This window comes from Lagenorhynchus albirostris, chromosome 2, assembly GCF_949774975.1.
Source record: "Lagenorhynchus albirostris chromosome 2, mLagAlb1.1, whole genome shotgun sequence".
Classification (NCBI taxonomy): domain Eukaryota; kingdom Metazoa; phylum Chordata; class Mammalia; order Artiodactyla; family Delphinidae; genus Lagenorhynchus; species Lagenorhynchus albirostris.
In genome coordinates this window covers 105,177,065-105,193,563 of record NC_083096.1, presented here as the reverse complement: position 1 = coordinate 105,193,563, position 16,499 = coordinate 105,177,065, and the positions used below count along the sequence as shown (strand labels likewise).

At 42.4% G+C, this 16,499-nt stretch overlaps 1 long non-coding RNA gene across 1 annotated transcript; it reads right to left on the bottom strand.

Moving 5' to 3' along the window:
• Nucleotides 1-7,736: 7,736 nt before the first annotated feature.
• On the bottom strand, nucleotides 7,737-15,945 carry LOC132516079 (uncharacterized). The gene is made up of 3 exons (XR_009539248.1): nucleotides 15,853-15,945; nucleotides 12,678-12,749; nucleotides 7,737-7,816 (listed from the first exon to the last, which is right to left on the bottom strand). It is a non-coding gene; the product is annotated as an uncharacterized LOC132516079 (long non-coding RNA).
• Nucleotides 15,946-16,499: the final 554 nt, after the last annotated feature.

The following is a 16,499-nucleotide window of genomic DNA, read 5'->3' as shown; positions in this document are numbered from 1 at the left end:
CAGGAGCTAATTTACCTTTACAAAAGATCGTTGGATGCTCCACAGAGTATGGAAAGGTTGGGGAGAAGCAGAGCAAAAGCAAGGAGACCAGTTACAAGGGTATTTAGTAATCCAAGCAAGAGGTGACTAGGGTGGGAGCAGTAGAGATGGAGAGAACTAGATGGATTGGGGAAGTATTTTTCATAGAGAATGGGCAAGACTTGCCAATGCATTGAATAAATTAATGAACGAGATAATTAATGAATAGTCACTAAAATGGGGAGATCCACAAGGAGAAAGCTCAGCATGTGCTGTAGAAGAAGTTAAGGAAAGCTTTCTGGAGGAGGGAGAATGAGAGCTGGGCTTGAGAGATGATCTAGCTATGGCTAAGAAGCGAAGCAGTAGGGATCCAACTGCAAACAAATCACTGAAGTGGGACTGACTTTCTATGTGCTTGGAGACTCATGAGTTGCTAGCTTGGTGTAGGTGTTGACTGTTGAGGAACAAGCAGGATAATGGGGTAGAATGGGATGGGAAGGGGCTGAATCATGGAAGATCCTGGAAAGCCCAGAGGGGTGAACTGTGTGCCTACACCCTACCTAATCCCCAGGACAGCTGTACCTCAGACCAAGCAGACTAGCAATGAGCCCTTTTGCCAAGTTCCATGCCTGGACCCAGGCACCCATCTTACTGCCTCCCAGGAAAGGCCCAGAGCACTCACTGATCTGCCCAACATCAAGGTGACCTGTGAGTCAGTGGGCTGGGAGCTGGAACAGGTCCCTGGTACATTTACTGTCCCTGGCACATTTACTGTCCCTGGCAAATATGGCAACTCCTAACACTCTATAAATGTCTCAGATAACAAATAAATTATACCTTTTATTTTTTTTTGGCATCAGTCTGTCTCTGCCAAAGGTGGTGGGTTTTTGCCAACACCAGATAGGAAGCTCCCCCAGGTCCACCTTGGACACCCCCCACCCCCTCCTCTCAACAGTCTGGCAGCCCAGTCTTTCCTGTCTCCACCAAGGAAGGGGTGTGCTCCACCACTCCATAATAAGAATCTGTTACACCTGGAGAGAAGGTCTGACTCTGACAGACCCCACTGGTGAGGATTAGATTCCCAGATTCTGCCCCCTCTATGACTGTACTAGATATTTCTCTGCCACGTGGTTCCAGCTCAACTGTGAGCTCCATATGGGCAAGGACACTGCCTGTCTTGTATATGTTTGCCCCAGCCACTGGCAGAGTGAGTGTTTGGAACACATTTTCTGAACAAATGAATAAATGATTGACTTTGTTGTGGATTTGGGGGAGGGGACACAAAAACTACTCGATGCAGAAACAGCTCTCCTGGAGGTCTGCTCACTCCCCTCATGGAGACAACAGCTGCCTTTTACTCGGTTGTGTACAATGTACAATACAGGTGCTAGGCACATTTCCCACATTAGCTCATTTAATAGTCACAACAACATCCCCCCTTCAGTGAGCTCTTATCCACATTTTACTGATGAGGAAACTGAAGGTCAGACAACTTAAGGTCATACTGTTAGCAAGAGGCAGAGCCAGGACTCCTACCTAGAGCTGACCAACCCCAAAGCCCTCATCCTTTCAGATCATAGTCCTAGAGCGATTCCATGGGCAAAGGCACCGGAGTCTCCCACCTGCCACTCTGGAGGGCAATTCAGCAGATCTTCAGCTCACCCTCCCACCTTACCAGGAAGCCGTTTATCAGATTAACAACCCACCTGCTCCCACAGCAGACAGCAGGGCCCTGAGGAAATAGAACTCGGATTGGCTGGAACTTCTGTGAGGACAAAAGACACAGGGACACTTCAAGCCTTGGAGCAGGGAAGCAATCTTGTGCTTTTCCCCTTCCCAGGGGGAGTCTGGGATGTGTCCTTTGACTTAAGTGTCAGCATGAAGTAATGAAAAGAACACAGGATTTGGAGCCAGACAGATGTGGGTTTGAGTTCTGACATGCTGAGTGACCTTGAACAAACCACTTAGCCTTTCCATGTCTCAGTTCCTTCAGTTGAAGAATGGTTTAATGCCTACTCCTTCATGGGATTGTCTTGGGTATTAAATGAAATGGCATATTTAAGGTGCTCACTCCACAACTCAAGCAAGAGCTGTCCTTTTCTCTCTCAACTGGATAGGCTACCCATTACTGGTCCCACTTGTCAGATGAGCAAACTGAGGCTCTAAGATATTGAGTGGCCTACATTAGGAATAGAGGCCATCCCCTAACTCACAAAATGAGGCTCTTTCCCCTGCTTTTTTTTTTTTTTTTTGGCTTGCTCCTCAAAAGCAAAAACAGTAAACTTCTTAAAACTGGTAGTTTCACCTTAAATATGTAACTGTCTGGATCCTCCTCCTCTTCTTGCTCCCCTTCCCTGAATTCTTATCTCACCAGTCTCTTTGCACACAAATCAGACTGATCATCATAAAGCAATAGAGAGGCTCACGGGCAGGATGGGGATGGGAGGTAAACACAATTCTCTCCACAAGCAAGACAAGCCCTCTCTGTTGGTGCAAAATCATGACTCACTGAAGGCCTTTTATGAGGGCCAGATGCTGAGCACGTCTAAATTGCTTTAAATTGCTTCTATGCTGTGTGTTGGTGGTGGGGAGGGGAACAGCCAACATCTATATATATTTATACATTTACAAGGAAATGTGTGATATTGTTTTCCAATCAGGATTTACCATAAGCCAGAAGTCCCACACCTATTGAATAGGTCAAACCCAGCCCACTGTCAACAGAGAAAAGTTCATCTCAAACATAAAAGATTTTAAATCAAAATGGATGTTAGAAGAGCAGGATTCCCAGCATTGTTGGGCAGACAGGGCTGTCTCTAGCAGCTGACAGGGTGAGTGATGGCTGTTTCTGAGCTCAGACTTCATCCTGGGAGCCCTAGAAGCTAGGCAAGGGAAGCTTCCAAGGAAGGAAAGGATCTCTTTTTGGACAGCAACTGCTCTACATCTAGGTCTTTGGAAATTCCTGGTATGGCCTCTGACCACCCAGAGCCTATCTGTGGGTTGGCCCGCTGTCAGCAGCCCCGCACCAGCCCGAGTCTCTATGGAGCCACAGCTTGGGTGTTCCACAAGGCAACCTGACCCCAGAGATCTGCGTGGACCCCCCATGCCTAGATGTTACATCTTGTAGACTTAAGTCACTGTCTAACATGTAAGCTTTCTCCTTTTTTCTCTCTGGCATTCTCAACCTCACACTCTTCTATGTCTCTTCTCCCAAATGCCAGCTGCCCCTCTTCCCTGCAAAGCTTTCCTCTGTGCCCACTGGACTCCTTATTCCATGGCAAATCAATGCCCTTCATCCTTCACCTCCTCACAGAAGGCTCTCTTCTCTTCTTGGACCGCACTGAGACCTGGTCACAGGCACCCCCTGCAGCCATCCTCAGTGATGACTCTGCTCTCTCATACATGTTTATCTGCCTGACTCAGCAGATGAAGCCAGATGGTGGGGCCAGTGTCCTCACACCCCCGTGTGCAAGACCATTGCTCCCCACCAGCATAACTCCCCTGGGGCTCACACTGTCTGGCTGCACCAGCTTGCCTGTGTTCCTCTGTCTCCCTGCTCCCACCATCGTCCTGGAGTAGTTCAGCGTGCAGGGGGAGGACCCTCTCGTGCCATGCCTTACCCTTTGCATCGAGTCATCCTGCTCTCCCACGTCCATCACCTGCTGCCACAGACACACTGTTCATCTCGTCACTGCCAGATATGCCATTCGCTGGCTCAGGCTCCCAACCCTCTGGCTGTATATCTGTTTGATACCTCCTCTTTCTCCCAGTCCATCATCCTCAGATGGCCTTCTCTCCTTTCGAACCGAGCTTAAACTATTCTCTCGCCCACACCCTCCATGCCTGGCACCCCTATTCTTCTGCTGCCCCCCAACCCCAGCCCAGTCCTCTGCACCACGTGCCATTCACCTTCTCTTTCTCCCGCGGAGCGGCTGGGCCCGTGAGCCATGGCCGCTGAGCCTGCACGTCCAGAGCCTGTGCTCCGCAACGGGAGAGGCCACAACAGTGAGAGGCCCGCGTACAGAAAAAAAAAAAAAAAAAAAAAAAATCATAACTTTATTCTATTGGAAAATAGTAGCAAAAGAAATAAGGAAAGTATTACATTTAAGCAACCAAAATTATAACACACTTAGAGATCTACGTAATAAGAAGGAGACAGGACTTAAATGAAGTAAACGTATTGGAATATATAAAAATGACATCTGGATAATGGAAAAGTATACTATGTTTTTGGAGCAGAAGAACTAAGTAAAAATTTCAGTTTCCTCAAATTATTAATATATACATTGAATTAGTTCCAATTAGAATATAAACAATGTATTTAATGGAATTTTATAAAATTATCTTCAAATTCATGTGAAGAATAAATGACTGAAAATAGCTAAGAAAATTGTGAAAAGAAGAAAAGTTAAAGGGTTTTGCCTCACCAGAACATATTACAGAGTCAAACAGAAACTGAAAAACAGGTCAGTAAAAAAAAAAAAAAAAAAAAAAGAAAATCCACAATCAATAGCAGTATTTATGGAAAGTAAACATGGGAATCTCCTGGTAGTCCAGTGGTTAGGACTCCTCATTTTCACCGCTGAGGGCCAGGGAGCAATCCCTGGTCAGGGAACTAAGATCCCACAAGCCATGCAGAGGGGGAAAAAAAAAAGTTAGCACATGATACACGTGGAAGTTCAATTTGGTAGGAAGAGAACAGACTATTTAATAAATGATGCTGGCACAACTGATTATCCATGTGGGAGGAAGTAAAAAGGGATTCTGATCTTATACATTATACAAAAAAAAAGAATTCCAGACAGATAAAAAAATAAAAGTAAAACAGTGAAAAAAATATTGCAAGAAAACTTTGGAGACTATATTATAAACTGAAGATAGGGGAGACCTTCCTAACAAAGACTGAAAACCTGGAGACTCTAAAAAAGATGAAAGATTATTTTAACCATGTAAATGTTTACAACTTTCGTACCATAAACAAAAGCCATAGAGAAATAAAGTATCTGGGAAAATATTAATTTGTATTTTTTTATAAAAGTAAGCAACTATGATGCAAAGAGTACATTAAAACGACCCCAAGATCATGTGTATATATGTGTCTGTATGTGTATCTGCAGAGATTATATTGGGGCTCCAAGAAGTTCTCTATGAATAGCACCCCTCTTTCTTGCTCAAGGTTCTGAAAAAGTTGAAAGTAAACAAAGTAAAAATGGGAACCAACCGCCTGCTGATGCAGGGGACACGGGTTCGTGCCCCGGTCCAGGAAGATCCCACATGCCGCGGAGCGGCTGGGCCCGTGAGCCATGGCCGCTGAGCCTGCGCGTCCAGAGCCTGTGCTCCCCAATCTCAAGGTGCTCACAACTGCCAAGAAGCACCTAAAACTCAGATACCAAAGGGCTGGGGCCCCAGACTCCTGAGCCTCCAGAGATAACTCTGCCCCATAGATGTGCTCTGGCTGGCAGGTCCTGAAATGACAAAGTAATCAGGGCTAATCTGGACTGGGGAGGGGCCAGGAGGAGTCCAAGGAGAGTCATAGCTGCCTGAGGGAGATCTGGGGAGGGCTGGGCTGGGTGAGACTTCTCAAAGCCTTTGTTGGCCTCCTCTGGGAAGCCTGGGAGACTAACTCCCTCTAGCAGGAACTGTAGAGCCTTAGCACCCCTTTCAGGGCCTTTGCAAGTAAAAAGGCTTACCAAGTCTGAATATCTGGACACTAGGTCTGTCACTCATATCTCCCCAGAGGCTGAAGGCCTTTAGGTGTCTCTGTTCAGAAGCTGTTGGACACAGACTTTTTCCAGGTACTCCTGAAGGGTCTAGGGAAATGGCAGGTGTTGACTATACGATACCTACTTGATCACAGATATGCACAGTCTGTAAAAGCTTCAACTTTGAAGTCATACAGAACTGGGTTTGAAGCTCAGCTCTGCTCCTCACTCACTGTGTGACCTTTGGGAAAGGTTCTTTACACCCTAATCCTCAATTTTCTCATCTGTAAAATAGGGAATAGTACTGTTGAGAAGATTAAATAAGATAACATATGTGAGGTACTAGATATGATCCTTCATAAATCAGTTCCTATCCTTCCTTTGATGCCACCAGGCTTCTTTTCCCACTCTTGGATCCTTTCTCTTATTCTTTAGCCCCTATCTTATCTCCTATCCAAGTGGAGCTGCCCAGCTGGTGACCTGAATATACGGGTCTGACATTTACAGAAAGACAGACAGTTAGGAGAAATGATGTTGAGAAACACCAGCATGTAAATCATTAAAACTATGGGGACAGATGATGGCTATCTATCCCCAGGAAGAGTATGGCAAGGGAGAAAAAGAGAGGGTCTGGGGTGGACACCAGCCTTAAAATCAGGTGGAGAAAGAACTCATGAAGGTATCAGAGATGGAACAGCTAGAAGAGTAGGAAGAAAATCAAGAGGTCATGGTGCCTTAGAGGAAAAACAGTTTGGAAAAGGGAATGAATAATGGTATCAAACAGTTCTGAGAGGTCAAGGAAGGTGAAGACTCAAAAGTGACCCTGGGGCTTCCCTGGTGGCGCAGTGGTTGAGAGTCTGCCTGCTGATGCAGGGGACGCGGGTTCGTGCCCTGGTCTGGGAGGATCCCGCATGCCGCAAAGTGGCTGGGCCCGTGAGCCGTGGTCGCTGGGCCTGCGAGTCCGGAGCCTGTGCTCTGCTACGGGAGAGGCCACAACAGTGAGAGGCCCGCGTACCACAAAAAAAAGAAAAAAAAAAAGTGACCCTGACATGCGCATCAAGATATCTGGGTTTCCTGGGAGGTGCCACTCAGAATGATCCTAGATAGGAAGGGCAGGCAATGGAGCCTCTGTCCTGCTTATGGCTGTATCTGAGCTGACCTTTGCCCTTTGCTTTCTAGTTCCAACAGTGCAGGACCCAAACCTTGTCACTACACTCTCTCAGTCTGGCCTGTTACATTTTGAGTTCTATAAAGTCTCCTCAGATGGAAAGGGCTACAAACCATGAGTACAGCACACATAACACACCTGGGAAAGGCACCAGTCCTGGTGCATCTCTAATTTTCTCTTTGATCCTGAGCAAGCCATAGTTCCTCAATGGACCTCAGTTTTCCCATCAGTAACTTAGAGGATCAGAGGGGATTACCTTTAAGGGCTCCTTCCAACTCTCATATTCCATGATCCAATAAGCCACATGAAGAGACAGACTCTTGCTTAGCTTTTTCTGAGCAGGGACCATTTTCTGATGTAAAAAGCTTGCTCAGAAATCACAGGCTGTGTTAATTAGCTATGGGAAAGAAAGCATAAGCCCGCCTGAGTGACTCCCTCACTCTGCATCCAACTGCAGGACCTACAGTCATGTAGATTTCAAACACAATGAAGAAAGGATATCACACTGAATAGATGTTTGACTTCAGAGAAAGCCCTGCTCTTTAAGCCCTTCTTTGGTGCTTGTGTCCAATGAGGGACAGCATAAGATTGGTGACTAAGCCCAGCTTCAAATCCCTACTTATGAGTTGTGTTAACTCAGGCAAATTATCTAGTCTTTCTGTATATTGTTTTTCTCTACTGTTAAATAACGATAATAATATACCTATTTCGTAAGATTGACATGCTGATTAAATGAGTTAATATTTATAAAGCACGTAGAACAGCACCTGGCACATAAGAAACATTACACATGACTGTTAAATTAAATAATAATAATAATACATACATGCATGCATATGCTGACTCACTCTGTGTCTCTGCTCTGTCCTCCAGGATGCCAGCTTCATCTTCCACACAGCCTGCAGGCAGCTCCAGGCACTCCTTCGTGCTAGCAAAATGGGTAAACAATTCTACCTTAAATCTTTATGATACAACATGTAGGGGAAGAGAAACACATCTTCTAGCAGCTGTTACAGAACTAAAAGAAAGCTTTTCTTCTAAAAAAAAAAAGTTTTCTTGTCATTTGCTATAATTGGGTAATATGGCCAATAAGGACCTACCCCTTCAATAGGGAATAGGTCAGTCCCACCCAAACCTATGGCTCAAGAGTAAGGCAGTGGAGAGGTCCCCAGAGGAAGATCAGAGTGTGATTTGATTAAGGGATGGAAGATGTTTCCTACAAGTCTCTACTCGACAACAAGTACCATGCTATGCTCTGGGGATACAATTCTCAAAGTCACAATTCCTGCCCTCTAGGAGCTCACAGCTTAAAGGAGGAGACAGGCAGTTATAACACAGTACAAGGAAGGAAACACAAACATGAGAGTATAGAGAAGGGTCACCCTAGTCAGCCAGGCCAAGGGGCAAAGAGGCATAAAAGAGTGGAAGTGGGGGGTTGTCAAGGAGCTTCCTAAAAGAGGTGAATTTTGAAGGATAAGTAGAACTTCATCAAGTGAAGGAGGGGAGAAGGAATTTCTAAGCACAGCAGGATCAAAGGCATAGTAAATGCAATTAGTTCAGAACGACTGGGGCATATATGGATGGGGAGAGGAAGCTGTCAGGGAAGAGCGGTGAGATGCGAGGATGGAGAGGCCAGCGGACCCCACCCAAATCAGGTCAAATTTATGGTGAGATTTATGTGGCAGTGGCATGAACTCAATAGTTGAAAATCTCAAGCAAGAGGAGAGAATAAGTAAAAGATCAGGCAGAAGAAAAGGAACCAGGAAAGAGTCTGAAAATGTATTACCAGAGAAGTCAAAGGACTCAGATAAAATAGTAGGAAAAAACATGTTTAAAAGAAAAGCACAGAAAGTGGCAGTTGCTGAAAAGAGATTAGGCCAGATAAAGCCTGGGAAGACTTGTGATTAGTAATCGATGTTGACCTTAACCTCTGACAGAGCAGCTTCAGTGATGGTGGAAGGGCCAGCACTGCTTGGAATTTAGTGAATGGGAGTTAAAAGTTGAAGGGATGATAGTAGGCTACTCTTTCAAAAATGTTTATATTTTGCAATAAAATATGCACTCAGGAACTTCCCTTCAGAAATTTGTACTAAAGAAATAATCGGGAATATGTGAAAAGATTTATTTGCAAAGGTTGTACTATAATGTTAATTATAGCAAACAGTTGGAAATAACCCTATGATTGTGGTTTAAAATGGCTAAATTACAGGGCTTCCCTGGTGGCGCAGTGGTTGAGAGTCCGCCTGCCAATGCAGGGGACAGGTGTTCGAGCCCTGGTCCGGGAGGATCCCACATGCCGCGGAGCGGCTGGGCCCGTGAGCCACAACTACTGAGCCTGAGCGTCTGGAGCCTGTGCTCCGCAACAAAAGAGGCCGTGATAGTGAGAGGCCCGCGCACTGCGATGAAGAGTGGCCCCCACTTGCCACAACTAGAGAAGCCCTCGCACAGAAACGAAGACCCAACACAGCAAAAAAAATAAAAGTAATTAATTAATAAACTCCTACCCCCAACATCTTAAAAAAAAATGGCTAAATTACAATGCATCCATACAATGGAAATTTTAATGCAATAATTAAAAATCATGTAGAAGAATATTTACTGACAGAAGAAAAGTGTCAACTTACAAAATAGAATATCCAGAATGCTCTCGATGTTGAAATAAATTAATATTATAAGTGCATAGAAATAATATTGGAAGGATAGAAACCCAAATGTTAACACTGGTGATTACTTCCAGAACTGTGATTATGAGTGTTCAAAATATGTTCCATTATTTCTACTTCCCAATTTTTCTACTACTATGTTACTTTTATAATGAGGGAAAAAGTTAAGAACTTGCCAGTAATGAAAGGAGAAATAAATTAACTTCAAGGGAAATATGGTTAGGCTTCTATAGGTTGAGGAATATTTGAGCTTGTTCATGAGTGAAGGAAAAAGAAGAGGAGAGACTGAAGCTAGGAGAGAGGGAGTAAATGAAGGAGCCAGGTCCTGAAAGATAAGGGGGAACTTGGGGATAAGAGCCCCAGGGGGATGAGGAGAAGATGAAGGAGGACCCAAAGGCAGTGGGAAAGAGAACTGATCACAGAGACACAATCACCTGCCGCTCAGTGTATGGAGAGCAGGGAGAAGATTAAGGGGATGGAGGAGTGGAAGAGGTTTACTTATAACAGCTGCTGTGGGGAATTAGGAAATCAATTAGCAATAAGTGAAGGGACTGTAAAGAGGCTCCAAGGGAGGGCCAGCTGCCACTGAGGAGCAGGAATTGACCCCACTGTCAGTTAATTTATTAGCTACAGCTAAAGAGAAATCCAATGAATGTCCAAATAATATCCAGAAAATCTGACCCAGAATAAGTACACCCACTAAGGACTATACTAATATATTGGCTTATATAAGCCCTGCTTGCCTCTTCTAGTTTGGTCTCAGGCAGTCTCTTCACTGTAATCATTATTTTAAAAAATAAATAAAGGAAATGAGTAAAGGTAATAAAATGAAAAAGGGTTTAAGGAAATGGCACTTTATCACCCAAAATGATGAAGTGTTAAAAGATCACTAACACACTGGACCAAAACACATAGCCAGCTGTTTCCAAGACTGCTGGTGCTTGTTCACTTCCCAGATGAGTGACTGCAGAAGTTGTCCTAGTATCTGATAATAAATAGTCTCTGCTTTGGCCTTACAGGTAGGTGATTACAAGATATCCCTGTCTCATAAATAAATGGTATCAGACTTTCCTATCTGACAGTATAATCATTACTATTCACCTTGAAGGGGCAGTATCAGGAAATTCAAGATTGTTAGAAACCAAGCAGAATCCTCATATTATGTAGTTTGTGTTTACTGGAGTCACTTCCTGGACTGAAGGAAAGGAGCTACCATCCGTTAAGCATCTGTTATGTACATAGTCTTTGCTAGGCCCCTTACATTTACTATTCTCATTTAATACAACAGTTCTGCAAGGTAGATATAATTTTCTTCATTTTATAGACAACAAAAGAAGCTCAGGGATGGTTAAAGTGGTGAAAATGATAGCACCTACTTCATAAGACTGTTTTGAGTATTAAGTGAGATAATACATGTAAAACGTTTAACACACAGCAGTACTTAGTACTCTCCTCACAAACATTAACCACAATAATGACTATTAGCCATAATAATATTCCAGCATTTATGCCATTGTTTGGATTCTTCTTCTCATTATCCCCATTTCACAACAAATGAAACTGGCTTAACTGAGGTTCCAGCAAGGCTCTCTATAGTCAGTATTTGAACAATTGCTTTCACTAGGCTCTGCTGAACCACCATGATTCAGTACTAGATTTGAGTTCATCATGTCTTCATTTTGTTCACAGTTAAATAACTTTACAATCCCTTGAGCACATACCTGTGAGGGCGAGGAAACCTCAGAGAAGCAGTCTGGCCTCCAGCCAGAATAAGTCTGGCATCAGAAAAGCACTACTCATAAGGAAAGGAAAGTCTTTTCAACAAATGGTGCCCATAAAACTGGATATCCACATGCAAAAGATTGAAATTGGACTCCTACGTTACACCATACACAAAAATTAACTCAAAACGGATCAAAAACCTAACGGTGAGACCTGAAAAACTATAAAACTCACAGAAGAAAACATATGGAAAAGTTTCATGACATTGGATTTTCTTGGATACGACACCAAAAGCATAGACAACAAAAGAAAAAAATAGATAAACTGGACTTCTTTAAAATTAAAAACTTTTGTGCAAAGCACACTATCAATAGAAAGAAAAGGCACATTACCGAATGGGAGAAAACATTTGCAAATCATATATCTGATAAGGGATTGATATTAAGAGTATACAAAAACTCTACAATGCAACTACAAATATAACCCAATTAAAAAGTGGACAAAGGATGGGAATAGACATTTCTCCAAAGAACATATACTAATGGCCAACAGACACACAAAAAGATGTTCAATATCACTAGGGTAATGCAAATCAAAGCCACAGTGAGATTTCACTTCACACCCATTAGGATGGAGATTTTTTTTTTTTAAGGTAAATAACAAGTGCTGGCAAGGATATGAAGAAATTTGGAAACTTGTGCTAGTGGGAATGTAAAATGGTGCAGCTGCTGTGAAAAACAGTGTAGTGGTCCATAAGAAATTAATCATAGAATTAGCATATGATCCAGCAATGCCATTTCTGGGTATATACCCAAAATAATTGAAATCAGGAATTCAAACAGATATTTTTACACCAATGTTCATAGTAACATTATTCACAACAGCCAAAAGGTGGAAATAACCCAAATGTCCCTTGATGGATGAATGAATAAACAAAATGTACATATATACAATGGGTTTTTGTTCAGCCTTAAAATAATGAAATTCTGATATATGCTACAACATGGATGAATCTTAAAAACATAGTGCTAAGTGAAATAAGCCAGAAACAAAAGGACAAATATTGCATGATTTCACTTATATGAGGTAACTAGTTATATTCACAGAGACAGAAGGTAGACTAATGGTTGTCAGGATCTGGGGGAAAGAAGAATGGGGAGTTATTGTTTAATAGATATGGAGTTTCGGTTTGGGATGATGAAAAAGTTCTGGTGTTGGAAAGTCATGATGGATGTACAATAATGTGAATGTACTTAATACTACTGAATTGTACACTTAAAATGGTTAAAATGGTATATTTTATGTTATATATATATATTTTATCGCAGTAAAAGTTCTATTTTAAAAAGTGCTGAACATACAAAAAAGATGGGAAAGTTACATTTAAAGGTTCATAGCAGTTACCTTTAGGGTTTGGGATTACAGGTTTGTGTTTTTTTCTTTACACTTTTTTCTTATTTTCCACATAATGAACTTCTGAAATGAGAAAAAGGTGTTTATTTTTTTAAACTGCTGTACCTCCACTGGGATAACAGTGAAGGTGATAAAATATTTCATCAAGCACCAATTTTTAAAATGTCAATAATGATTTTCTCCAGAGCAAACATGGAGTTTAACACTATGCATAAAATAGTTAAAAGTAATCTGAATAGCAGAGAAGCAATTTTGATACTTTTTTTGCAGAGGCTGATTTGGAATTTTTTTTTCAGATGATTATTTACTGTCAGCAATAAACTTTAAACTACCAATATATACTGAAGATAAGATGCAGCTTCTTAGTCAATTCATCAAACATTAGTTGAACACTCAGGGTGTGTTGGACCTGAGCCATGGTGCTCAAAAAACCCTTGCCTTTTGAGCCTAAAATATAATGGGGTGATCTTGATTGACTGAAAGTTCTCTCACCCTTTCCTATCACTACTTCTACTGCTGGGGGTAACCATGGTTAATAATTTGGAGTATATGCTTCCAAACCTTTTTCAATGCACACCATATAAAAATATTCTTTTTACAAATATAGTTTTAAAAATTACTTTTTAAATTCCACACTTACTAACATCTTTCCTTGTTAGTACATGAAGAACTACCTTTTATTTTAAGTTACAAAGTATTTCAAAGTAAAGATACTTCATTATTTATTTAGTCATTTCCTCACTGATGTACATTTAAATTGCCTACAATTTTTTGCACAATTACAAAAATGATACAACAAAAACCCTTGAATATTTATCCTTGTAAGCGCCTGTAATTATTTCTGAAGCACGAATACCTAAAAGTGAAATTGCTGGATCATGTCATACACTTTTAATTTATGCTTCTTTATTTTTTTTACTTTGGTTTTGGTTTTTTTTTTTTTGAGGTACGCAGGCCTCTCACTGTTGTAGCCTCTCCCGTTGCGGAGCACAGGCTCCGGACGCGCAGGCTCAGTGGCCATGGCTCACGGGCCCAGCCACTCCGCGGCATGTGGGATCCTCCCGGACTGGGGCATGAACCCACGTCCCCTGCATCGGCAGGCGGACTCTCAACCACTGCGCAATCAGGGAAGCCCTACTTAATTGTATTTTATAATCCACATGAGTCACCTTAAATCTTTCCTGGAACAATGTATAAACACATAGGGTGGGGATTTACTTTCAAAAGACACAAAACTGAAAATATTTGCAAACGAAACAACTGACAAAGGATTAATCTCCAAAATATACATGCAGCTCGATATCACAAAAACAACCAACCCAATCCAAAAATGGGCAGAAGACTTAAATAGACATTTCTCCAAAGAAGACATACAGATGGCCAACAAATACATGGAAAGATGCTCAAGATCACTAATCATTAGAGAAATGCAAATCAAAACCACAATGAGGGGCTTCCCTGGTGGCGCAGTGGTTGAGAGTCCGCCTGCCGATGCAGGGGACACGGGTTCGTGCCCCAGTCCGGGAAGATCCCACATGCCGCGGAGCAGCTGGGCCCAGGAGCCATGGCCGCTGAGCCTGCGTATCCGGAGCCTGTGCTCCGCAACGGGAGAGGCCACAATAGTGAGAGGCCCGCGTACCGCAAAAAAAAAACCACAGTGAGGTATCACCCTCTCACCAGTCAGAATGGCCATCATCAAAAAATCTACAAACAATAAATGCTGGAGAGGGTGTGGAGAAAAGGGAACCCTCCTGCACTGTTGGTGGGAATGTAAATTGATACAGCCACTATGGAGAACAGTATGGAGGTTCCTTAAAAAACTAAAAATAGAACTACCATGTGACCCAGCAGTCCCACTACTGGGCATATACCCTGAGAAAACCATAACTCAAAAAGATAACATGTACCGCAATGTTCACTGCAACACTATTTACTATAGCCAGGACATGGAAGCAACCTAAATGTCCATCAACAGATGAATGGATAAAGAAGATGTGGCACATATATATAATGGAATATTACTCAGCTGTAAAAAGGAACGAAATTGAGTTATTTGTAGTGAGGTGGATGGACCTAGAATCTGTCATATAGAGTGAAGTAAGTCAGAAAGAGAAAAACAAATACCATACGCTAACGCATATATATGGAATTTTAAAAAGCAGTACTGATGAACCTAGTGGCAGGGCAGGAATAAAGACACAGACATAGAGAATGGACTTGAGGGCACAGGTGGGGTGGGAGGAAGCTGGGATGAAGTGAGAGAGTAGCATTGATACATATACACTACCAAATGTAAAATGGATGGCTAATGAGAAGCAGCAGCATAGCACAGGGAGATCAGCTCGGTGCTTTGTGACTACCTAGAGGGGTGGGATAGGGAGGGTGGGAGGGAGGCAAGAGGGAGGAGATATGAGGATATATGTATACATATAACTGATTCACTTTGTTGTACAGCAGAAATTAACACTACATTGTAAAGCATTTATACTCCAATAAATATGTGGGGAAAAAAAAGACACAAAACTGAAAGAGGGAACTTTGTGTCTTTTTAGGAAGCCCACAGAACTGGAAGTGGGTCAGGAATGTTTGGTGGAAGTAGGGTAGACTGAGGGATTTTATTCTTTGTGGTCCTCACTCTCCTTTTTACCTTTCTTCTTATTTAGACAATAGAAAACCATTTTGGACAACTGCCTATAGCTTATACCAACAAACAAAAAGAAGACATTCTAGGGGACTTCCCTGATGGCACAGTGGTTAAGACTTTGCGTTCCCAATGCAGGGGGCCCGGTTCGATCCCTGGCCAGGGAACTAGATCCCACATGCATGCTGCAACTAAGGAGCCTGCCTGCTGCAACTAAGACCTGGAACAACCAAATAAATAAATATTTTTTAAAAAAGAAGAAGACATTCTAACTAATGAAGCTGCCCACCAACAGACTGGAGATCCCCAAGAAGCTTCCCATTACAGGAACTGTTCAACCTGAGGTGAAATGGTCTACAAGAGAGGCCAAGACACTGTGCTGTTTAAAAGCACAGACCCTGGAGTCAGGATGCCTGGATTTGAGTCCTGGTTCTGTTACTTAGCTGGGAGACATTGGGCAAGTTACTGAAACTTTTTATGCCCCAGTTTCTTCATCAGTAAAACAGGAATAATAACAGTACCTACCTGATAGAGTTGTTATACATCACTTGTTCTCTCCATGTTTAAAAATATCTTTCAAAAGAAACAAGGAGGAAATTCACTTTCGAAGATTATATACCTTGTGGCAGTTAAAAAAAAAAAATCCCCATAGAAGTTAAATCATCCAAGATGGGGTTGGGAGAGGGAAGATCTTCAGGATAAGACACTGATGAAGAATTCTGGCTCCCAATCCCTCAGAAGTGGGTGAATTCCAGAGCTGTTTGGGGAGCAGCATCATAATGAGGAAACTAGCAAAACACAGGAGTTGGAGAAACCATTATGAGAGAATATTCAAAGTACTTATAGGAAATTCTCTGGAGGGAAACAGGAAGTTAGGCATCTTATCTCATTATGGTGAGGTGGAAAGAAAACTGGATGGCAGCCAGAGGATGGGGTTTAGCACAATATCAAATTTTTAAATAAAGACAGAATTGGACCCTGCACTTGTGCAAACCTGCCTCACCCATCTCATCCTATTGGAACCCTGGTTCCAATAAAATTTTGTTTACAAAAGAAGGTGACAAGCCATAGCCATAGTTTGCACATTTGATTGTTTATCATATTGCATTAAAACATGATTTATCTTTATTTCTGACCTTTTTGATGCCGCCCCGCCACTCCCCCCCCCCCCG